This window comes from Boleophthalmus pectinirostris, unplaced genomic scaffold (assembly GCF_026225935.1).
Source record: "Boleophthalmus pectinirostris isolate CB_2022bp ecotype Guang Dong unplaced genomic scaffold, ASM2622593v1 HiC_scaffold_17, whole genome shotgun sequence".
Taxonomy (NCBI): Eukaryota; Metazoa; Chordata; class Actinopteri; order Gobiiformes; family Gobiidae; genus Boleophthalmus; species Boleophthalmus pectinirostris.
Window position 1 is genome coordinate 18,772,677 of NW_026571115.1, and position 20,115 is coordinate 18,792,791.

Consider the following 20,115-nt stretch of genomic DNA (forward strand, 5'->3'; position numbering starts at 1 on the left):
AATCCAAATGAAATCTTTTACATTTTGTTTTTAATCTTACGCCATGCAAAATCAGTTTGGTTGATTTTTTTTTTTTTTTTTTTTTTTTTTTAGAAAAGTGCACGTACAGCAGGTGATGCCATTCACTATTTCCATCTGATTGCCATGTTTATTGTGATGTGAAGAAAACTATGAACAAAAACCAAAACCCATAAATCAAAGTGATAAAAAATCTACAGTTATACATTTTTGTAACTTTTGTGGTTTGCTGTAATAAATCCTTTTCCCTGTTTCTTTGTAATGAAATGTAAAGTAAAAAGTTCAAAGATGTGGTCTTTAATCTACTCCTGATCTTCATGTGAAATATTGTATGTGTTCGTTCTCATATAAAAGACGGCACAGAAAAAAATAAAATAAAATTAATGAAAACCTTTTCGTAAGGTCTTCACTAATACATAAATTCATTTTGAGTGATCACTTCCTTAGACAGCAAAACCCAACAACTCACATAGTCACCACATGTTTCTCTAGGCAACACCAAAACACTACCTCATCCTGGTGGTTTGTATCTCTGGCTGTCTGTCTGTGCCCATCCCAAACCCCTGTACCCTCTCTCCCCCCGGCCCTCTCTCCTCGTCCTGTCACTGCCTCTTTGCATTGATGCTGATAATTACTGCTGAATAGATCTCCACATTCCCATGAACATGAGGGGAGCCTTTGGCCTGCTCCTCTGCCACCCGCCCCCCCTCTCCTCTCCTCACCCACCTCCCTCCCTCTCCCACCTCCCTCTCCCTGGGCCGGCTTCCTGGGACACCCCTGCTTCAATGAGGATTAGCATGGGGAGGGAGGGAGGAAGCTCAGCGTGACATGATGAAACAGCTGAGCAGAGGTGGAAGGACGGCTCCGGATCTGTTCTAATGTAAAAGTAGCCTATAGAGTTAAGTCTTAATTAATACTTAATACATTACGCTGTATATTTTAAGTATGTAAGATTGTAAGCTTAATCAATAAATATAATAAATTAAATAGAATACTGTCTGTTGATTAGCTCTAACGGAGCTAATTATAGGAATGGAGCTAATTTAATCACAAATATAACTTTTAACACTCATTGCCTCAAGCATAAAAATCTGGTTTGCGGTGGCGACCACATTTTCAGTTGCTACAAAAAGGAAGGAAAACTATTAACTTACTGTTGCTGCTAGTACACTAAATAGGCTCGAGCATAATTTTTATTTCACAATTATTCTTTCTATCACTATAAAGTATAAAGTATTCTGCCTACGAATAATGCAATATTTAAGCATAAACAAGGATCATAAAGGAAGTCAGTGGATTAAATGTGAATTACATACAAAAGACTATACATTGTACAAGTGAACTTTCCTTAAAACCTACAGTGGTATTGAGTCATTGTTTTTTTTCATCTAATTAGAAATAATGGTCTGAAATGAGCTTATGGGCGTCCATACTGCAGAAGTTTGTGAAACCACTGGGGTTTGGCCCTGGGCTCTGTGTCAGCCTCACTTCAAATCATCCTCATTAAAAACTGTTCCGATGGGAAATGTCCATTTGTACTTGTGTGATTTTGAGTAATAAAAGTGTACACGGTCCTAGATGCAAACATATTATGCAAAGTGGTTTGTAAAAATGTGAGTACAGTTCCACTGGCATTGCCTTCTGTGGGAAAACTTGAATGAATGCAATGAATGAGAAACACCCCATTAGTGTGGTATAATCTGCAGATCTGGGAACACATGAATCAATTCTTAATAACTTTATATTTTATTTTTTATTAGAACATTTTATGGAAAATGACTGGTTTTATGCAAGTGTCTCATGCTATTATTGTTGCTGAACCTTGCCCATGACCTGCAGTTTTTAAGATTGGCTGTAGATATCGTATTTAATTAAGGTGTTCTCTGTCAGGGAAATATACATAAAAATGATTTCTTTGATCATGACAAGGAAAAAACACACATCCACCTCACCATATCACTTCCCAGCTTCTGTTTACGGAAAATACAACTCATTTCGGACAGCCAAGACTATCCTGCCAAGTCTTGCCCCTCTAGGTTTAAGAGAGGTCGCCCTAGCAACCTTGCATCCCAGAACAGGAAGGAGGGGGGCCTGGTTGTGCACTAGAGCTCGTAGTGATTGCAGGGTTAGGGGGAGAGGGGGGGTCCATGATGTCATCCTGAAGCACGGAGGGGGCCCAATCAAACCCTGAGAAAATTATGTCACCTTTTGTTGCGCCCGGTCCTTTCAGGTCTATAGAAGTGCAGTGAATTGAGCGCTGCCGAGAGGTCATTCCCCCCATTGCAAACTCCAGTGTGTGTGTATGTGTGAGAGAAAAGCGCGAGGAGAGCCGGAGGGGAGGCAGCAAGCAGGGAAGTGCATTGTGGACATGCTAATGCTGTTGACCGTGAGGACTCCCATAAAGATGTCATGAAACTTCCAAAACATTTGCACTAAGACTGCTCTCCCCCCCTTTTCACACCACGCTGACCCCCAAATCGGAGTCCTATGATACTTTGAAAACTTGTCAAAACGCTGAATAAATAGCCTAAACGCATCGCAATAGAGCTCAAGCCTAGTCCGCCTTTTGTTTTATCGGACAACAATACGCGAGCACTTGCAGAATAATTACCCCTTAGCAACTGCAGTATGCCCCAAACCAGCATTCACTTCCCAGCCCCCGCCAGGCCCTCGGAGCTGCCAAGGGCCAAAATGTACGAAAATTGACAGTGAACGACAACTGAATAGGGAAGTCAAGTCTACACTCATTCAGATTAATCAAGCACAATAGATACAGACATAGTGTATGTTGGAATGCATTTGTAGAGGCGGGAGCTACAGGGACTTTTTCTTACTGCAACAAAAAATCTTTAGAGTTGACATTGAAATATGCACACACAAATTACAATGGGAGCATTTGCAATATCCATGATGTTCATATACATCTTTTAGTGAGCCCAATCCCAGAATACACAACAAATCTGTATACACACAAAAAACGTTATCTAGAAAAAAATATTTAGATTGAAATATATATTCTGCAGGTTTCCACTTTTCCAGTGACATGCAGGGTGAGTAGCTATTTTAGGAAGAGTGGACATTTCAGCGCTGATTTTACTGATGTACTAATGTTCTCTTAATTTCTTGGTTTTGCAGATCAGTATCGTGTATAAAAAATAGTGTAGACATATATTGCTCATCAAAAAATAAAAAAAACATTTGTTGGCATAATAGTTTTCCCTCATAAAACTGCTGCATATTACTGTCTAAATATCACGTGGATTTCAGGACTAGCCCTATCAGTTTATCACATTCTGACTCATTGCAATTGAATAAATCATTATACTATATTTACATTGAAACAGTTTGTTTTCAGCAGTCTCTGTAGTGGACTAGCATACACATTACTTGTACAGTCTAGTATAAACAGGATAGGCTGGTAGAAGTACAGATTTGCTCACACCTAATTATCAGATAGGAATGTTAATTTGAAGCTTTATTTACAACAAACAAGCATACAGAGACTTGGACACTCTCTTTATTTATGTTAATGCATTTTCACAGACACAACAGAATTCATGCAGTACTCACAATATTAATCCATTTGCTGACAGACATTCAACAGTTGCTGATGCAAAGCCAAATTCTCATAATGAAATACATTTACTGTTCCCTGATTTGGGTTTATTAAAACTTGGTGACAATGATCTCTCTCGTAATGAAAACAAGTTCGAACAATGACATGAGTTTTACTGTAACTAAGATCCCATTTTCAAAAATACAAAACAATGCTTTAAAACTAGGCTACTTTGAGCAAAGAGCTATTTAATAAACTTAGATTTTTGTTAGGAAGTTAGGATGTTAAGATAAGGAAATCATTTAAGTCTAAAACAATATAAATATTTTAGGGAAAACTGAAAAAGTATTTTCACTTTGTAACTGCATCCTATTTAAGTTCATGGATACAGCTTTTTAGTTAGTAGCATTTCTTGTCCAAGATTTCGGCACATAATAACACAATATTTTCATTATTCAGTGTTATCCAAAATATGAATATTTATGTTACAGTTTGAAAAGAAAAACAGAAACAGAGTCAGTTTTATTTATAAACCATGTGTAGCCAGTGTTATACTTGTAAACATGCACAGGGACCATATGTTTCTTTGTCCAGTAAAATGAATCTTGTGTTGTCCAGAAAAGTTATAGAATGTTATAGAAATGTATCTTTAAGTCCATAGTGCTTGAGCTCTATCCTCCCGGTCAGATCGTGAGATGTCAGAGCTGCATCTGTAAGCCATCATGCCAGGCACCAACATCTGGATCTTCAGAGTCCAAACTTGATTTCAAATGCTCCTAAAACATAACACAAATAAATTAGTGAGTTAATGACACAATTTTGAAGTGAATGCATCTCATATGTATTTGAGTTAGGATGTCTTTAGAAAACAACAAAACACTGACAGTTTAAACATGAACGTGAGCTGGCACCAGGGAGCGCCGCCCATGGCCCTGTTCACAGCTGAAGGATCATGTAACAACTGGTGTAAACTTCAGCTGTTGGAAGCCTCTACAGTCCTGGAAAGAAACGAGTAGGCCAGCTACAATGCACTGGCACAGCGACTATCAAATGAGTCCAAGTTCCTCCGGATAAAATGCAGTCCTAGTTGATGTATATTGAATACTGTAAAGGCCATCACAAAGTCTGAGTTGAGATATGTTTGATTTTTATTTATTTATTTATTTTTTATTAAGATGTAGGAATTGGGCAGGTAAAACAATATTTATATAAGGCAGCACAAGCCAGCGTTTGCTCAGTGAATCCAGCCATTCACTATCAATTTGCAATAAACAAATGATCTGATGTCTGATGACACTGTACAGAATATGTGACAGATGGACATGCTGTTTGACTCCAGACTTAGATAAAGCCCTGTGCTGATCAGTGGAAAACATCTACAGTTTACCCAGGACACTGCTGGCAGAGGTAATGCAGGTAGGTGACCTGCCCGCTCACTGTATGTACGCCTCACACCCATCGTCATGGCGGTGAGTCAGGGCTATACCCTGCTCTTCACCCGGGGGAATAAAGAGACGTGTCATACAGGATAGTAATCCATCAGAGTTTCTCATCTGCGTTCTGCTTGTCTGCCTTTCTGGTTTACCTGTGGTGAGTCACGTTCCCTCAGTGAACAGGAAGTGCCAGGTCTTCAGCTGCACTGTTATTCTTTGACTAATCCTTCTTGTTTCATTAGCACATACAGTCTCTAAATCATCTTTCCCTTGGTTTACTTAGTTTTAGAGACCTTTCTCCTGATTTCCCATGATTCCTTGCTACACTGGAGCCAGGCCAGTCAGCAGCTTGAGTACACAGATTCAGGTTGAGGCTTGTGTGCGCCCTGGGCCTCTATCTCTGCCATGATCAGCACATCTACCTGTCTACTGGCACGCTGCCATCCACACACAGTTATTTACGCAGAGAGGCAGGTAAGGGCTAAGGCTTCAGCATCAACTGAAGAGGAATCCTCATGTTAAGGTCAAGCGTGTTTGACCTCATCTGGAACACCCACGACTGCCCAGGAGCGGGCCACGTACAGTAGGGCTCATTGACAGCATTGGCCGCCCTGCGCACTGCCATCAACGGGCCTCTTTGAAGGGCTCTCTCTGTGGTGGGCCATCAAAGCAGATCTTCATTCAGTTCCACTCAAAAGGTCCGTTTGAAGTCGTATCTCTGTGCCACTGCATTCTTTACCAAGCTGTCACGACTTGAGTTTCACTATTAAAAGAGAACGTAAGAACACGGGCAAAGGGCCAGTGCCGCCACCCCTATCACGTCTCACGGAGCTTAACCAACTATTCAGAAATCCACATTTGGCTTTGTTTTTTAGTCTAATAACTTTATCCTGATTTTAGGTGTGCCTGGGGTGACCAACGTTCTGCACATACTTTATCAATAGTTGACCTTTTATGTAATGTTTAGAAGTAGGTGCGTCAGTTCAAGCAGGCTGCTGAAATAGCTGTTAATATGAACTGCTGTTCTACCATTATTACGCTGATTTCAACCCAATAAAGCGCTCACTAAAAGCATTTTTGAGTGACGGCCAGACACATTTGGTGCTACTTGTGTGATCTAAATCATGCTGCATCTGATAACAATACAATTTGGGAGACACAAACGGAAACAGCTAATCTTATCTTAAAAAGAGCCACATAGCACAGCATGAGCCTATTATGAAGGGACATTAAAATGGGAATTCTTACCTATTAAGTGATTTTGGTTCAATCAGCATCTTTGCGGCGAAGGCAGGCCATCTGAAAAAGACAACACAAATATTGTAAATAACTCTTCAATAGCCACAGAGGTTGTCAAATGCTAAAGTCTGGATTTTGTCTGGAAGGGATTTTGTTAGAACAGCATGAGACATGCAGTCCTAAATTGCATCCTAGATGACGCCTCATTTAGTGACCTTTAAGGTGTACTGCATATCTGGTGGCGTGTATGCCAGGTGCTTGTTACCAGGCAAAGCTATAGATGAGATCTGTGAATAGGTGATCTCGCTCACAGTAAGTGGAATTAAACTAAATAGATAAGTTTAATACCATAAGGTAGAATTATCAAGACAAAGCAATAACATCTTTATGGAAACATGAGAATGGTGGACCCCAACCCGAAAAGCACCTTTAAGATAAATGAAATGAAGGTTCAGTGGGAGTTACATACCAGCACTGAGTATGTTGTCACTTTAAAAAAATCAAATAATATACTTGTAATGAAAAAGCCTTGTTGTAATTTGTTGCAGTGAATGTCCTTTATGACTCTTAAAATGTTGAGAAAAGTGCACTACTTGGTCTGTCTTTTAATGAGCAGATTATTAAAGGTTTTCAAATATCCTCACAGAACATTTAAAACAGCCAGGCTGGAGAAACAACACAGGCCAGTGCACTCTGCTTTATGTATATATAAGGTTTCAGTGGAGCTTTGGGGCACCTGGTAAACTGGGATAATGCTGACTTTTCCATTGTACCATTTCAAATGACTTGGACGCTGCACTTTCTACATGAGGTCAAGTAGTTCAGGTAGATATATTGGTAATAAACGCATGTGTTTCTTGATACAGACATCAGCTCAAGCTCTTTTAACCAATCACAGTCTAGGTGTGTTCAGAGATTTACACTTGTAACCGTGGCGACAAATGCACTTTTTCCAAATGAACTAAAGAGTGTTTTTTGGGGAGGTAGCATGCTCCAAGAGTTGAGGAGTAAAGCAGCAATAACAGGACAGCAGGGAGAGAAACTCAATCCAGGCAAATTGCTTCCCAGAGATTCTTGGAGGACATGGTAAAATGATTCTTTCTTTCCTCTCCCTTTTAAAATACCTTTCCCTGGCACAGTGCTCCATAGGTAGCCGTGCACCGGAGCAGTCTTGTGTTACGGTGTTTTTTTCTCTTTCAGGGGAGCATGCAAAGCTAAGTGGGTTGTCATGAAGTTATAGACCAGTGAGTGCCAAGAAGAATACATCTACCTATTCTGTTCCACGTCCAGCAAACTTCAGAATTACGAGTCTGCCTTTCCTTGGATCACTTTTAATAGATACTGGCTCAGGCAAACTGAAAACATCACACAATTACTGCAGTTTTGAAGATTCTCTGACCAACTAATAATCATCAATAGTATAATTACTTTCACATTTTCTATACACATTTTAACTTATTGGGAAGAACATTATCAAAAATGGACACCTACAGATAGATACTGAAATTAGTATTAATTCTAGATACTCATTTTAACAAGTATGCGTACAGAAAATACAACATAAATAGGACATTTGAGATTTCAGCTTTCCTGACTAGTATTGAAAATGGTATTGATAATGCCTGAAGAACATAGACCAACTATCATGTTATTTATTAAATTTAACAGGGCATGGTCGCCGTCAATCTGTCTGATTGGTGAACAAGCTGTTTAATTTTTCTATATTCTCATAATTAAGTGTGAAAAACTAAGTTCAGCTAAATTACAAGACATATACAAGCATGATGAAGTAGAAATGGTCCTCCTCCCATAGTTTGCAAACCCTTGAGCCAGATTGTGGCTGCGTGTGGCTAAGCTAAGCCATCAGATGAGGTAATGTTTTGAGAGTTGGCTAGCTTGGTCCTAGCTCAGTCCGGCCTTGATTAGCTCTGGGGTAGGGGTCTGTAATATTGGATACCCCTTTGTGTGGCGAGATTAGTGCCTTATGAAAAACTGCCCCTGCTGACACACCCATTGGGATCAGAGCTTCCTGACTGCTCGGTTGGTTCAAATACTCCTCTTGTGTGAAAAACTATAGCCCTCTCCACCTTCTGCTTGAGATGACTCCTACTGATGACCCTAATATTAAAAACAACTTGAGTTTCTGAATGACATGATACATAAATCCACCAACTCTTTCTCTCCCACTTATTTTACTCAAATCACATGAGGTAAAGTTAACAAGATAAAATAGGTGGGAAAATTAAGGCACAATACACTCAACTAATGAATGATTTGAATTAATCCTGAATATGCGCAATACAAACTGCAAGCAAGGGATTTTATTTGACTCACTAAAAGGAAAACTTCTCTGGTGCATTTTACAACATTTCAAATCCTTGTCAAATAAATAAATATCAAAAACGGTAGTAGTTGCATCTAATTTTTAAGATCATTAATAAATTATACTGCCTAAGTCTAGTCACACAAAAGTACATGGATGGTGGATGAAGTGTCTTGCTTTAAGACACAAACGCAGTTTGCAACAGAGTCACTGCTGCCCTACTGTGGCACCTGATATTCCCAGCAATCCCCCATCCAAGTACAAACCAGGGCTGGCCCTGCTTGGCTTCCAAGATCTGACGTGATTGGGATTTGACAAGCTGGTATGGCCACTTGACTTGCAAAACTACAAAACCTTCTATCTTATTTTAAAGATAACTCTGCAGGTATTACAACTTTTTGTGTTCAATGTCTAAATTGATATTAAAATTTTGCACATTACCCACAAAACTATTTCAACATCATGATGAATATAAATAGATAACTGATAGATAATGGATTATCTTTTCTAAGAAAACCTGTTTTAAACTTTAAGCCTGTCACCAAAATGACTATATCAATTCAATACATGAAAGCTAGAACATTATATTCTGGGGCTCAATATTTATCATCTTTGATTTTTTGTCATAATATGATAAGATTTGAGCTGCAGAGAGTTGAATAATAACTTTTATGGCTAAATAATGGTTCATTCTGTTAATTTGTTGCAGCTCTGGCCTTAGTACAGTATCTATTTAAAAACGGTTTATTAGGATAATCCTGCTTTATTTTTATTGTGCCAGAGACATTAAGTAGTTTAAATATTAAAGTTATATTTCTCTGTAGCGATACATATATCATGTTTTAAATGCCTACTAAACTTTGCAATGTGCTTTGAGATAGAAGTTAGAGGGGCATGCGAGCACCCATGCACAGAGGGACACTGGCACTAGCTTACGCCAGTGCTCCTTAAACCAGTCATGTGAAAAGACCTGCTCATTTCTGCAAATCTGATTACATCTGCGAGCCCGGACCTGAAAGACCACACATACAAACACACACACACACACACACACACATTGAACAACAGTGGTGGATGAAGTACTCAGTTTTGTTACTTAAGTAAAAGTACAGATACAGGGGCAAGTTACTCAATTAAAAGTAAATGTATCACATGAAAAAATCTAAGTAAAACTTAGATTAAGTAAAACTTTTAAAAATGTACTTAAAGAATAGAAACAAAAGTATTTTGCAGAGATTTTTTAGAACAATTAAAGGATGAAAAAAGTGATTTTAATAAAGAATTTAGCATATTTTAAGTGATTCAATTGATTTCTTAATTTTTCTAGCCATTTTTTGTGTATTTGGTTTGCTCAAGGTTGGGAAAGAAATATTAAATGTGCTAAAAAATCTCAGCTGGTCTCACACCAAAAAAGAAAAGTGCTTTTTACTTTTCAGTCCAGATCTAAAATGTAGTGGCGTAGAAAGTACAGATACACATTCTTAAATGCAATGAAGTAAAAGTAAAACGTATCCACTGTAAAATGCACTTAAGTAAAACACAGATGCCCACAATTTGTACTTAAGTATTGCACTTTTGTACTTTGTTAGTTTTCGCCACTGTTGAACAGATTGGAGGTCCACACAACACACATTTTAATCCCACTTTACCCCACAATCCCTACTGCTAAACAAAATAGAAATGTGAATACAATTTATGCTCATTTCAAGCATCCAGGGATTACTTTAAACTAAAATGAGATGATTTTTGGTTCTCTAAATGTAGTTGTGGTAGCGCTTTCTTTGAGCAGCATTTGGCAGTGCAAATGAGGAATGAGCACAAGTGGAAACATGTTTATAGCAAGATTAGCAGGAACGAAATGATACATGATTCGCAAATGATTCAAATCTTATTCAAGTTACCAAGCGCTATTAAAGAGGGGTAAAAAACAGTCTTTGCTGCTGAAATGGCTGTCATACAGCTACATGTGATAGGGTGTTTGTAATGATGAACAGTGACCGCAAGTCTCCACCAGTTTGCCACAACACACAGCTAATTCAATGCGCTCCTGGCATACTCTAGCTAACAACTAAATCTAATTCACTTTTGCAGCCTTTCCAATATATTCCCTCTTTCATGTTCAACAAATCAGATCGGAATCTCATAAGCCCGATCAGATCACACGCGATCCAAAATCCTAAGTATGTCCAGAAAACACATTCTGAATGGAGATATATTACCGCAGAAAATATTGCGATGAACAATAATATAGGAGACAACTTTATGCCACTTACACAAGAACACTAAAGCAGGATATTCACAGAAAACCCTTCCCTAAGTGAAAAATGTTGCAAATAAAATTAAATAGCACAGTGAAACAATTAAATTAAATTTTTCTGGTGCATCCAAGTTATTGCAGTCATTACGGTTGTTTTTATTGCACACACACACAAGAATCTTGAGAAATAGGCATTCTTACAGTGAACAGGGTCGCCAATCCAAAAATATGACCTATTACCTGAACTAGATGTATCACCTGCTTGTCTCAGATCAGTTAAATGTACCGTACCGAACATTCTAGACAAATGAATAAAGACAATGAAGCGATGAAGGCAAGCAACCCACCTGAAGAAAAGCTACATAATGCACCTTTAAAATAATCACCCATAACAAGTTCATAGACAGATATGAATTATTAAGCCCTCTACAGCTCAGGTGTAAATAAAATAACTAAATAAAGATATGGTACATTTTGTAAAAATAATAATTACAGTGACAGACAAATAAACCATATGAGCTATAGTAGTTTCTCCTTGTGAAGGTCAGCTGGAGAGGGTGGGTGGCAGGAAGCAGTGACAGTGAGATGACAGAGGTCTAACATGTGAGAAGGTTGAGATGGTACAGGACAGCAGATAAGGGGACAGAGAAGGACACACTCTGTATCCTGTCCTGTGAATTCAGGAAGACCTCAGTCATCCCTCAGATCAGCTGCCACACCTGGACCAGATCAGGTTCAGTGTGCTACACCAGATAGGGACCTAAGAAGAGACTGTTGTGACAATGTGGGATTTGGGGAGAAAAGTACTTATTAGGGATGTCATAATAACCAAAATATTGTGATATTGTATCGTCAGAAGTCTCACAATAATATCGTGGACTGTCACAATATATCAAATTACAAGTTCCTTTGCTTAAATGTATGGTTTTATAGTAGCAATAGCAACAGCTTATGAATATCAGAAACTACATATCCCATGATTCATTTCAGTGCAGACAACATGAAGAAACATGTTTTTTACTTGAATTCTTGGGACTACAACATAAATAATTCACACCAAAATCTCGTCATGGTATTTTAAAAGCAAAAAAGTGTTCTATCTACAATTACATTAGCCTCTTCAAAATATCGCAATAAATATTGTACCATGAGATGCATATTATGTTAATACTGTACTGTGAGATTTGGATACAGTTACATCCCTAGTACTTAAAGGTACAGTGTGCCACTATGCAACTATGTTTTTCTTGTGGAGGGTATGCTACTTGCTTACTATTTGTTACCATGAAGATGTTATTGCTTTTCCTGGAATGTTCCACATTATTGCATTAAACCTAACTCTAGACACAAGCAGGTGACTTAGCCAGGCCAAGGTTCACTGTGGAGAGGTGATGCAGCTCAGAGTAAGAATACTTATTTATTCAATGTACACGTCTCAGCAATAAAGCCATCTGTAATTGAATAAATGCAAGATTTAAGTTTAATGCCATACAGTGGAACCTGTTGAGCATAGCAATATAATAACAGAAAAGCTGTTCCTTCTGAGTATACCCTGCCGTAAGTTAAAAGGCCCACATTACACTATCTGATCTATGTTATAATGTTTCCTCGTCAAAAACAAAACACTCTGTTCCACCTTGTGATGTCATGTGGTAATACAGGAAGTGCTTCACTGTGTTTTTAAACTCCACACACCTTCACTAGAATCATATGGATAATTTCAACCCTGGAATTGTCAATCTGCACTGAACAAAATATAAAAGGAGCTGCCAACTTGAAAACTACCGCTTCATGACATCACAAGGTGGAACAGGGCATCTTAAGCTTTAGAGATGTAGACACTAATAATAAAGGATTACCCAATATATATCAAAGTAAATGATTCACAAATAAAATAAAAGACATTGTTGACAGATTGTTAAGCAGTTCTAAGGTAATTATGGTCATGCAAGTTCAGAGAGGAGAGCGATTAGAAGCATGGAAAAACTGCTAGGAACTGCTAAAAAAGTACTTATTTTTTTTACATACTGTTTCATGGTATACTAAAAACTATAGAATTAAATTATTTCCATTAAACTAATCCATTTAAGCACTAATTCATGCCAAACATTCTTATTTTTCAGCTTATCTGATTAATTCCACCATAAAGTTACTGTAAATGCTTAGATACGGTCCATTCTCCGGCTGCAGTCCCCAAAACAGACTTGGTGTAAAGGTAAAACGCAGCACGATGCATTATCTCCATCTGGAGTGCATTTCCTGTCCTCTGGGTTGGCACTTGGCCGCTCCTGTTTCACACTGCTGCATCTCTCACTGTGTGGAAACAACTGACTCAAGTAAAAACAGGTTACATGCACCAGAATGGCTTGAAACACAATGCTATAACTTAATTCAGTCTCTGCATCTGGAACAATGTTAGCAGGCAATTTCGGTAAATATAGGAGAATTCCCAGCTCTCCTCATTCTGACCTGTAGATTAGGTTTCTTTTCCTATATATGGGAGAGTGTTTTTGAAAATGCAATTAGACTTATTTAAATATCATCGAACAATTAATTAAAAAGTATAAAAATGTACCATATTTAATGCGCAAGAAAAGACCAAAAAACTCAAAAGCTTGACAAACAGAAGAAAACTGATCAGGGATGCAACGATTAATTGAAATAATACACTAGTTGACCATTAAAATGATCGTAATTGTATTTTGAAAAGACATTTAATCACAAAGACAGTGGCATTGTTAAACCTAAATGCAAAAAATAGAGAATTTTACCAATAATACACTTTAATCGTAAACATTATCTATTTAGAAACCGTCAGTCACCATATTTTGACCTTTATTTGATTATGAATGTGTTCAAATCATTGGTTACTACCCTACAGTAGACCTGACTTAAATATACATTGTTAAGTTTTGCAGTAAACACTTACATAAAAATAATGTATCTAGTAATGTATCTCTTGCAGTGCACCACTTCAAGAAATCCACTGCTTTGTTTCTTGAACTGAAAGCAAAGTAAATTGGAAACATTTCAGAAATATATGCAAAAATGAAAAGGTATTGTAGTAAATATATTGTGTTCTTAGCATCTGTGTCGGTAAGCAGCAGTGGTCATCTGAGCTGTGAAGTGTTAGTTTTAGAGTGAAAGTAAACAGGCTCTCTGATGGTGGGCCTGGGCCTACATGCACTAAGCACATGTTTCCTATTGTGGTTAAAAGGGGAGAGATTAAAGTGCAGAGGACCCACACCACTGCGCCCCATACAGGGATCACTGCTCTAGGGCTCCTGCTGATGCCGTCTGGACAAAACTAAAAATTTATATTCAAGTACGAAACACAGGTTAGGATTAATACTGATAATAACAATGGAATTAATACAAGAAAACGAGCGCAGCTGTAGAAAACATATTAAATGTGGTTGTTTTTGGAGTAACAATAGTAGTAGCAGTGGTACTGGTGTATTTATTGAGTACTTCTTAAAATATTGTTTCTGAAATATTCTACAGTGGGCTATATGTACTTTTGTTAATGTTACAGTGGCAAAACACCAACATTTCCATGGAGAAAAGAGCCTACAAAAAATATTGTTGAGTACTTTAACTTACTGGAGTACTATTTTGCAGTAACAATACTTTTACTTACATTTCAAACTTAAAGTACTTCAACCTTTCCAAGTCACTTCCATAGGTCAAGCTGAGTATACAGTGCTCCATGGAGACTGAATCTGATCCTTTTTGAAGTTTTGGGAGGCCAGAGTAGTAGCATGATGACAGAGCTGAATCAAGGTCTGTCAGAGTCCCGCGTACATACAGGGAAAGTACACATAATGAAAAGGTGTTGAAATCAAGCAGACTTCACATTTCTGGACTTTATGATACACAAAAAACTATAGCAAAGGGGAGACTGGAGTTTTGGCTGAGTTGCTCACAGCTGTTGCTAAGAGCTGCCAAACAACAAAGTTCCCCCCGAAGGCCTCAGGGTCAAAACGGGCCACATGTAGGTTCCACGGGGGACAGTTAGAGCACGAGACTGTGACCGCACTGCCAATTAACGGACACATTCAAAAGCCAAATAGTGCAGGGGACACGGGGGAAGATATGCATAGTGGAGCATAGCTTACACTTAACCAAAAACCACCAATTAACCAACACCCCGTGAAGCTGCGATGGAGGCGTGGGGCTGGATGGCTTCCATGTGCCCCAGCTCAGACCAGGCTACAGCTGAAGAATGCACATAAGCAAGAGTACTACTAATGTTACTGTTACCATATGGTGAGAGTTTGAAAGATTTACTTAGAACTAACAATATGGTCATCTAAACAAGGAAACTAGCCACGAGAGCTAACACAAGTCAGTGTACTTTTTCAGCCATTCCCAAAGTTGGATAAAGGAGGTAACTTAACATTTCAAGGTACACTGCAAAATAGAAAAACAAACAAAAAATATAAAAACACACAATTTTAGCATAGCTCATTATTTGCTGTGGTCATTGTGTAAGGGAAGAAGAACAAGCAAATACAGCCATTAAGACTCATTATGCTCAAAAACCTCAAAACCCATTAAATATTATCATTAGCCATTTGGCTTGCAGAAAAAATGAAATCCAATGCAGATAATGAACCTGCAATAAACAAATGATGCCTTTGCTTGCTTTGCGTGATACAAGTAAACTAAGTCAGATTAATTTATCTGGTAAATCTTTGGTGGATCTAGAGGTGGTCTAATTACTCAAGTTTCATTTTGTGTTTCAGTTGTTGTGACCTCTGTGACGGGCAGATACCAAAACATTGCTGAATGAATACTGACTGAGGTTTTGAAAAGTACTGATTATAATGAAAAAATATTAATCAGTTTTTGAAAGTATATTGTTTATAATTTTCTTTATCTGCACATAACATATGTAACACGGTACTTACCATAGTATTACTTGGTTCTGAATCGAAAAAAAAAAATCACTAATAATAACAAGCTAAAGCAGTTGAATCCTTTACTGACCCCTTATGGCTGGAGGTGGTATTATTGGGTCCAATTTTGCAGTGCAGAAAACATACTTGATCTTGTCTTGTCATGCATAATTAGTTAGTTACTGAACTCCATGGCCATGATTTCAAAATGATTACACACTGCTGGTTGTAACCTTCTTTCCCCCGGAACCCGCACATAAATAACAGATAATGACACATCTGTCAGTGGGAGCTAGAATGCATCAAGTTGTACACGTTTATGATGTAGAAGAGCACAGTGACACCCACAAAAACACAGTGTGGATGAACCAGAATGACATGGTGCAGAGCATGTTTTCAAAATGGAAATAGATTTATGTTGCATTGAGGAAGAACATTTCAAAAAGGTCAGACGGAGGTCACTCGTTTTGCACGTTGACCAATCTGACTTTGCAAAAAGAGAACAAAAAATACTGTTCATGAAAAAACGTTAATAATAATATACAAAAAATTATGAAGTTGTGATCTGGGAAGATAAACTTACATATTTTATTCATTCTAAAGCAAGTAAAGTCATGTCCAATTTTGTCTCGTCGTGTGAAATTTGTGTAAGTTTAAGTTTTCCCAATGACAGTTACAATAGAGAGAAAATCCTCTTAGTGGCACGTTTAACTGACTACACAACTACAGCACCCATGCAAATACATCCAACATTTGCAAACAGTGTTCATCTCCTATGTAAATGTCACAGGGTGGATCTTATGGAACATAAATAGTAATGCTAATCCAGCCAGGGGATTAGAAACAGGCAAATAATAGTCATCATAAACAAAGGACAAACATTCCCATTGGGTTTGGTGGGGAAGCCCTGGGCTCCAACAGGAACCAGGAGCGTCTGGATCCAATCCCGGTTGTTTACTAGTGCACGGAGAAGTGGCCACTTAATAAAGCAAAATCACAAACACTTCAGGACACACACATGGAACTGCCCCTCCAGAGATTTCCATTGTTATACTGTTAATAATATGAATCAAAAGAACAAAAAAATATATAAAATTGATTGCCTCCTGTTTCTTTTTATATACTGCTAATGCATTTTCCCATTTTTGGGGTTTCTTGTATGTTTCTCATTTCCTCTTATGAGAAAACAAATACTTGGTTACATCATAATCTTCAGACCAAATATGCAAGCTTGCTGATACTTGGTAACTGGCATCTCAGCTAGCTCTGAGGTGGACTTTACAGTGGCTCCAGTTATTTACACATCTCAATGACCGTCACCATGGAGACCAGGTATGCAACTAAGATAACACACTGGATCATAAATTCTGTTGTCGCTTGAGGAGCAACCACAATTTAATCCATGCCCTATGAAACTCCGATCAAAGGTAAAACAGTCAATGAAGTTGTAATTCTATTTGTGCAAGTTCAGGAAGTGGAGTTTTACTTGACCTCAGATAGAATGGTTGATTAAGTCGTATTGTACGCCCTGTGCTGTGCTATTTTGTTCAGGTCCACTGGGCAAATTCACAGTGGAAAATGGCTTTTTGCTTCTTGGTCTGTCTGGCCCACTAAGTCTTCTTACTAACACGCTGGGCATCTGTGACTCACGGTTTTAACCCCGTCCCAACCCGCATCGCCGCTAACAAAAACGCCATCGGGGGCAAGCTTTATCGCAACAAAATAACTATTCACATACTCTCTGTGTGGCTTGGAGACTGTTCTGGTTACTTAGTAGACACCCCCACCTGTCTTTTTCTCCTTACCAATCCTACATGACTGCATCCCGAGCGCCTGCACCAGAGGAGGCAGCCAAAAGAACGGTGAAACTCAAATAGACCACCTGCTCCACAAACTAAATTGCAACTGGTGGTGACGGAAGAGAACAAGGACAATGAAAAAAGTGGGGGGAAAATTGCAAACGGAAAAGTCAGACGCCCTCCCTGTGATCTTGGCAGACAAAAGAACAAATTGCGTTTCTGCATTTTGCCACCCGAGGGTCAAATTCCACCTAGTCGTATTTGTGCGCAAGTATACTGATATATTCTACTCTAAAAGAGTCACAGAGGTGGCTTGTAGCTTTCATCTCGCCTTCTTTTGTATTCTGTTGTGACTATTGGCCAGAATGGAGTGGTATTATTCCAAACAGTATTATCTTTATTAATGCTACAGGTCTCTAGCACTGTGCACTTGCAGGGAGCTGGGGCCGGACCAAGCTAAGATAAAAGCTGAGTGGAGAGACAGGGCCTTCATCCTAACATTGTTCGTCTCAGCAAGAAGGGCCTACAAAGACGCAGATGGAGCTTTAATCTTGCTGTACCCTCCATGTGAGTGGCCTCTCCTGGGGGCTATCACAAGTCACTTTTTATTCAGTACAAACAAATTGTGCTTTTAAAATGATTTTCACTGCGATTCTAAATACTTGAAAACAAAGGTCGGAATAAATTGCTGAGTCATTGTCGTGCACCCTGGTCCTGGTACATGTGAGAAAGCTTGACATTTGAACTAAACATTTGAATATACTGGCAATAGAATAAATTGTGGCAGTAGCGCTGATTCATCTATCTAAAGTACAAGCAGACTATATGAAAATGGGTCTATATGTTGCAATGGTATGTGAAGATTAGAAATGCTAAGATTATTTGGGTGATTGATAATGATTATTCAGGTAACACTATAAAAAACAACTAATAATTGTGACAATATTTTGAAGCAAAAAATCTCAAAAAAAACTGAACCTAAATGTAAAGTGCTTGTTTGTTTGGTTGTTTATGTCTCATTAACCTAATTTTATCATTCACATTTTTTATTTTATTTTATGAAGCTTGTCACATACTGCAGGAATGGCAAAGAACTACATAAAATTAAGGATTTCACTGTTTGATTATGGTGTCAATATAAATAATAGAAAATTTCAACAAAAAATGTAATCCATATATGTATATATATATATATATATATATATATATATAGATATATATATATATAGGCCGACCGATATATCGGTCGATATCCGATATATCGGTTGGCCGATATTATCGGCTGATATGGGCTCTTGGAGGCATATCGGCTATCGGCCGATATGCTTGCTGATAGGGGCCGATATATCACTTGGGCATGTGATAGTCGTTAAAAATCTTAGACTCTCTACATTATGTTCATTTAATCCAATTTACAGACAGATAAATGTCCAAATATGTGGCTCTGCATCAGTATTTATCTGCGGAGTCATTTGTCTGTGTGTGTCCGTACTGTCCCTGAACACACCACAGAGTCGCTCACTCAGGTGTGTTTGTTTACATGAGCAGACATAGATCCATGTGCTACACTGAGATTATTTTCTTTTTACGGACAATCGGTTTGAGTCTGGATTAAAAGGACATTTATTAGTGCAGACTTGTGATGTGAGGAGGAGCCTGTGTGAGCGGTGAGTGTTGGAAATATGTCGACTTTGAAGCTAGTTTTGGTCATTTGTTATGGGTTAGCTGCTGTAGCTCCCGCACATAAACAAGCTGTTTTCTATTGGTCTATTGTAAAGTGACTATATTGGCCGTATATTTGTTACTGGACCTGCATTGATATGTAAATGAGGTGTGAATAGAGGTGTGAATTATGACATTTGCGCATATAATTAATTACCGCGGCGCGCACGTATTTACGGCTAAAGGCTAATAGCGCTAGTTTCTTTACTAGTGATGGGTCCGTCGCGAAACGAAATGGCTCTTAGAACCGGCTCTTTGAAGCGAACGACGGGAGACTGATCCTTATTGGGAGCCGTGTTTTCTCTTTCTCTCACTTTTTTTCTCTTCACGCAGACTCAGACTCGTGGTAGTTTGACAGCGGCTGAAAACGAAACTTTGAGAAATTTGCGTGTACATAGGATAAAAAAAAAACGTGCATATTTGGCTGTAGTTTAGCATAAAATAAATAAACCAGGACTAATCTTGGGCACGAGATAGAGACCGAGTCCCAACACTCAGTCCTGGTTCAGTTTTGGTTTAGTCCTGTTTTACATGTGGTCTAGATCTGTTTTAGTCCTGGTTTAGTCCTTTTTCAGTCCTGGTTTAGACCTGGTTCAGTCCTGATTCAGTCCTGCTTTAGACCTGCTTGCAACAAAACAATCTGAAGAGCCACTTGGGAGCCAAAAGAACCAGCAGCTTTTAGTGAGCCAAGCCAAAAGAGCCGGTTCTCTAAAAAGAACTGGAATACCCATCACTGGGGTCTAGAATGTGATGCAAAAATACCATTAAGTCAACCTACTGTCTGTAAATATGATGTAAAGAGGCAGAATAACAATAAATGTTGCCTAAATAAAACCAATTTAAAATCCACCAGAGACAAACCTAAGT

General features: G+C 38.4%; 1 long non-coding RNA gene across 1 annotated transcript in view; it reads right to left on the minus strand.

Moving 5' to 3' along the window:
• Positions 1–3,527: 3,527 nt before the first annotated feature.
• Positions 3,528–20,115, minus strand: part of LOC129408537 (uncharacterized) — a 57,431-nt gene continuing 40,843 nt past the window's right edge. Inside the window, exons 3-4 of the long non-coding RNA XR_008632007.1 lie at positions 6,256–6,306; positions 3,528–4,350 (exon numbers count right to left, since the gene is read on the minus strand). This is a non-coding gene — a long non-coding RNA (uncharacterized LOC129408537). The remainder of the gene's footprint in view (positions 4,351–6,255; positions 6,307–20,115) is intronic.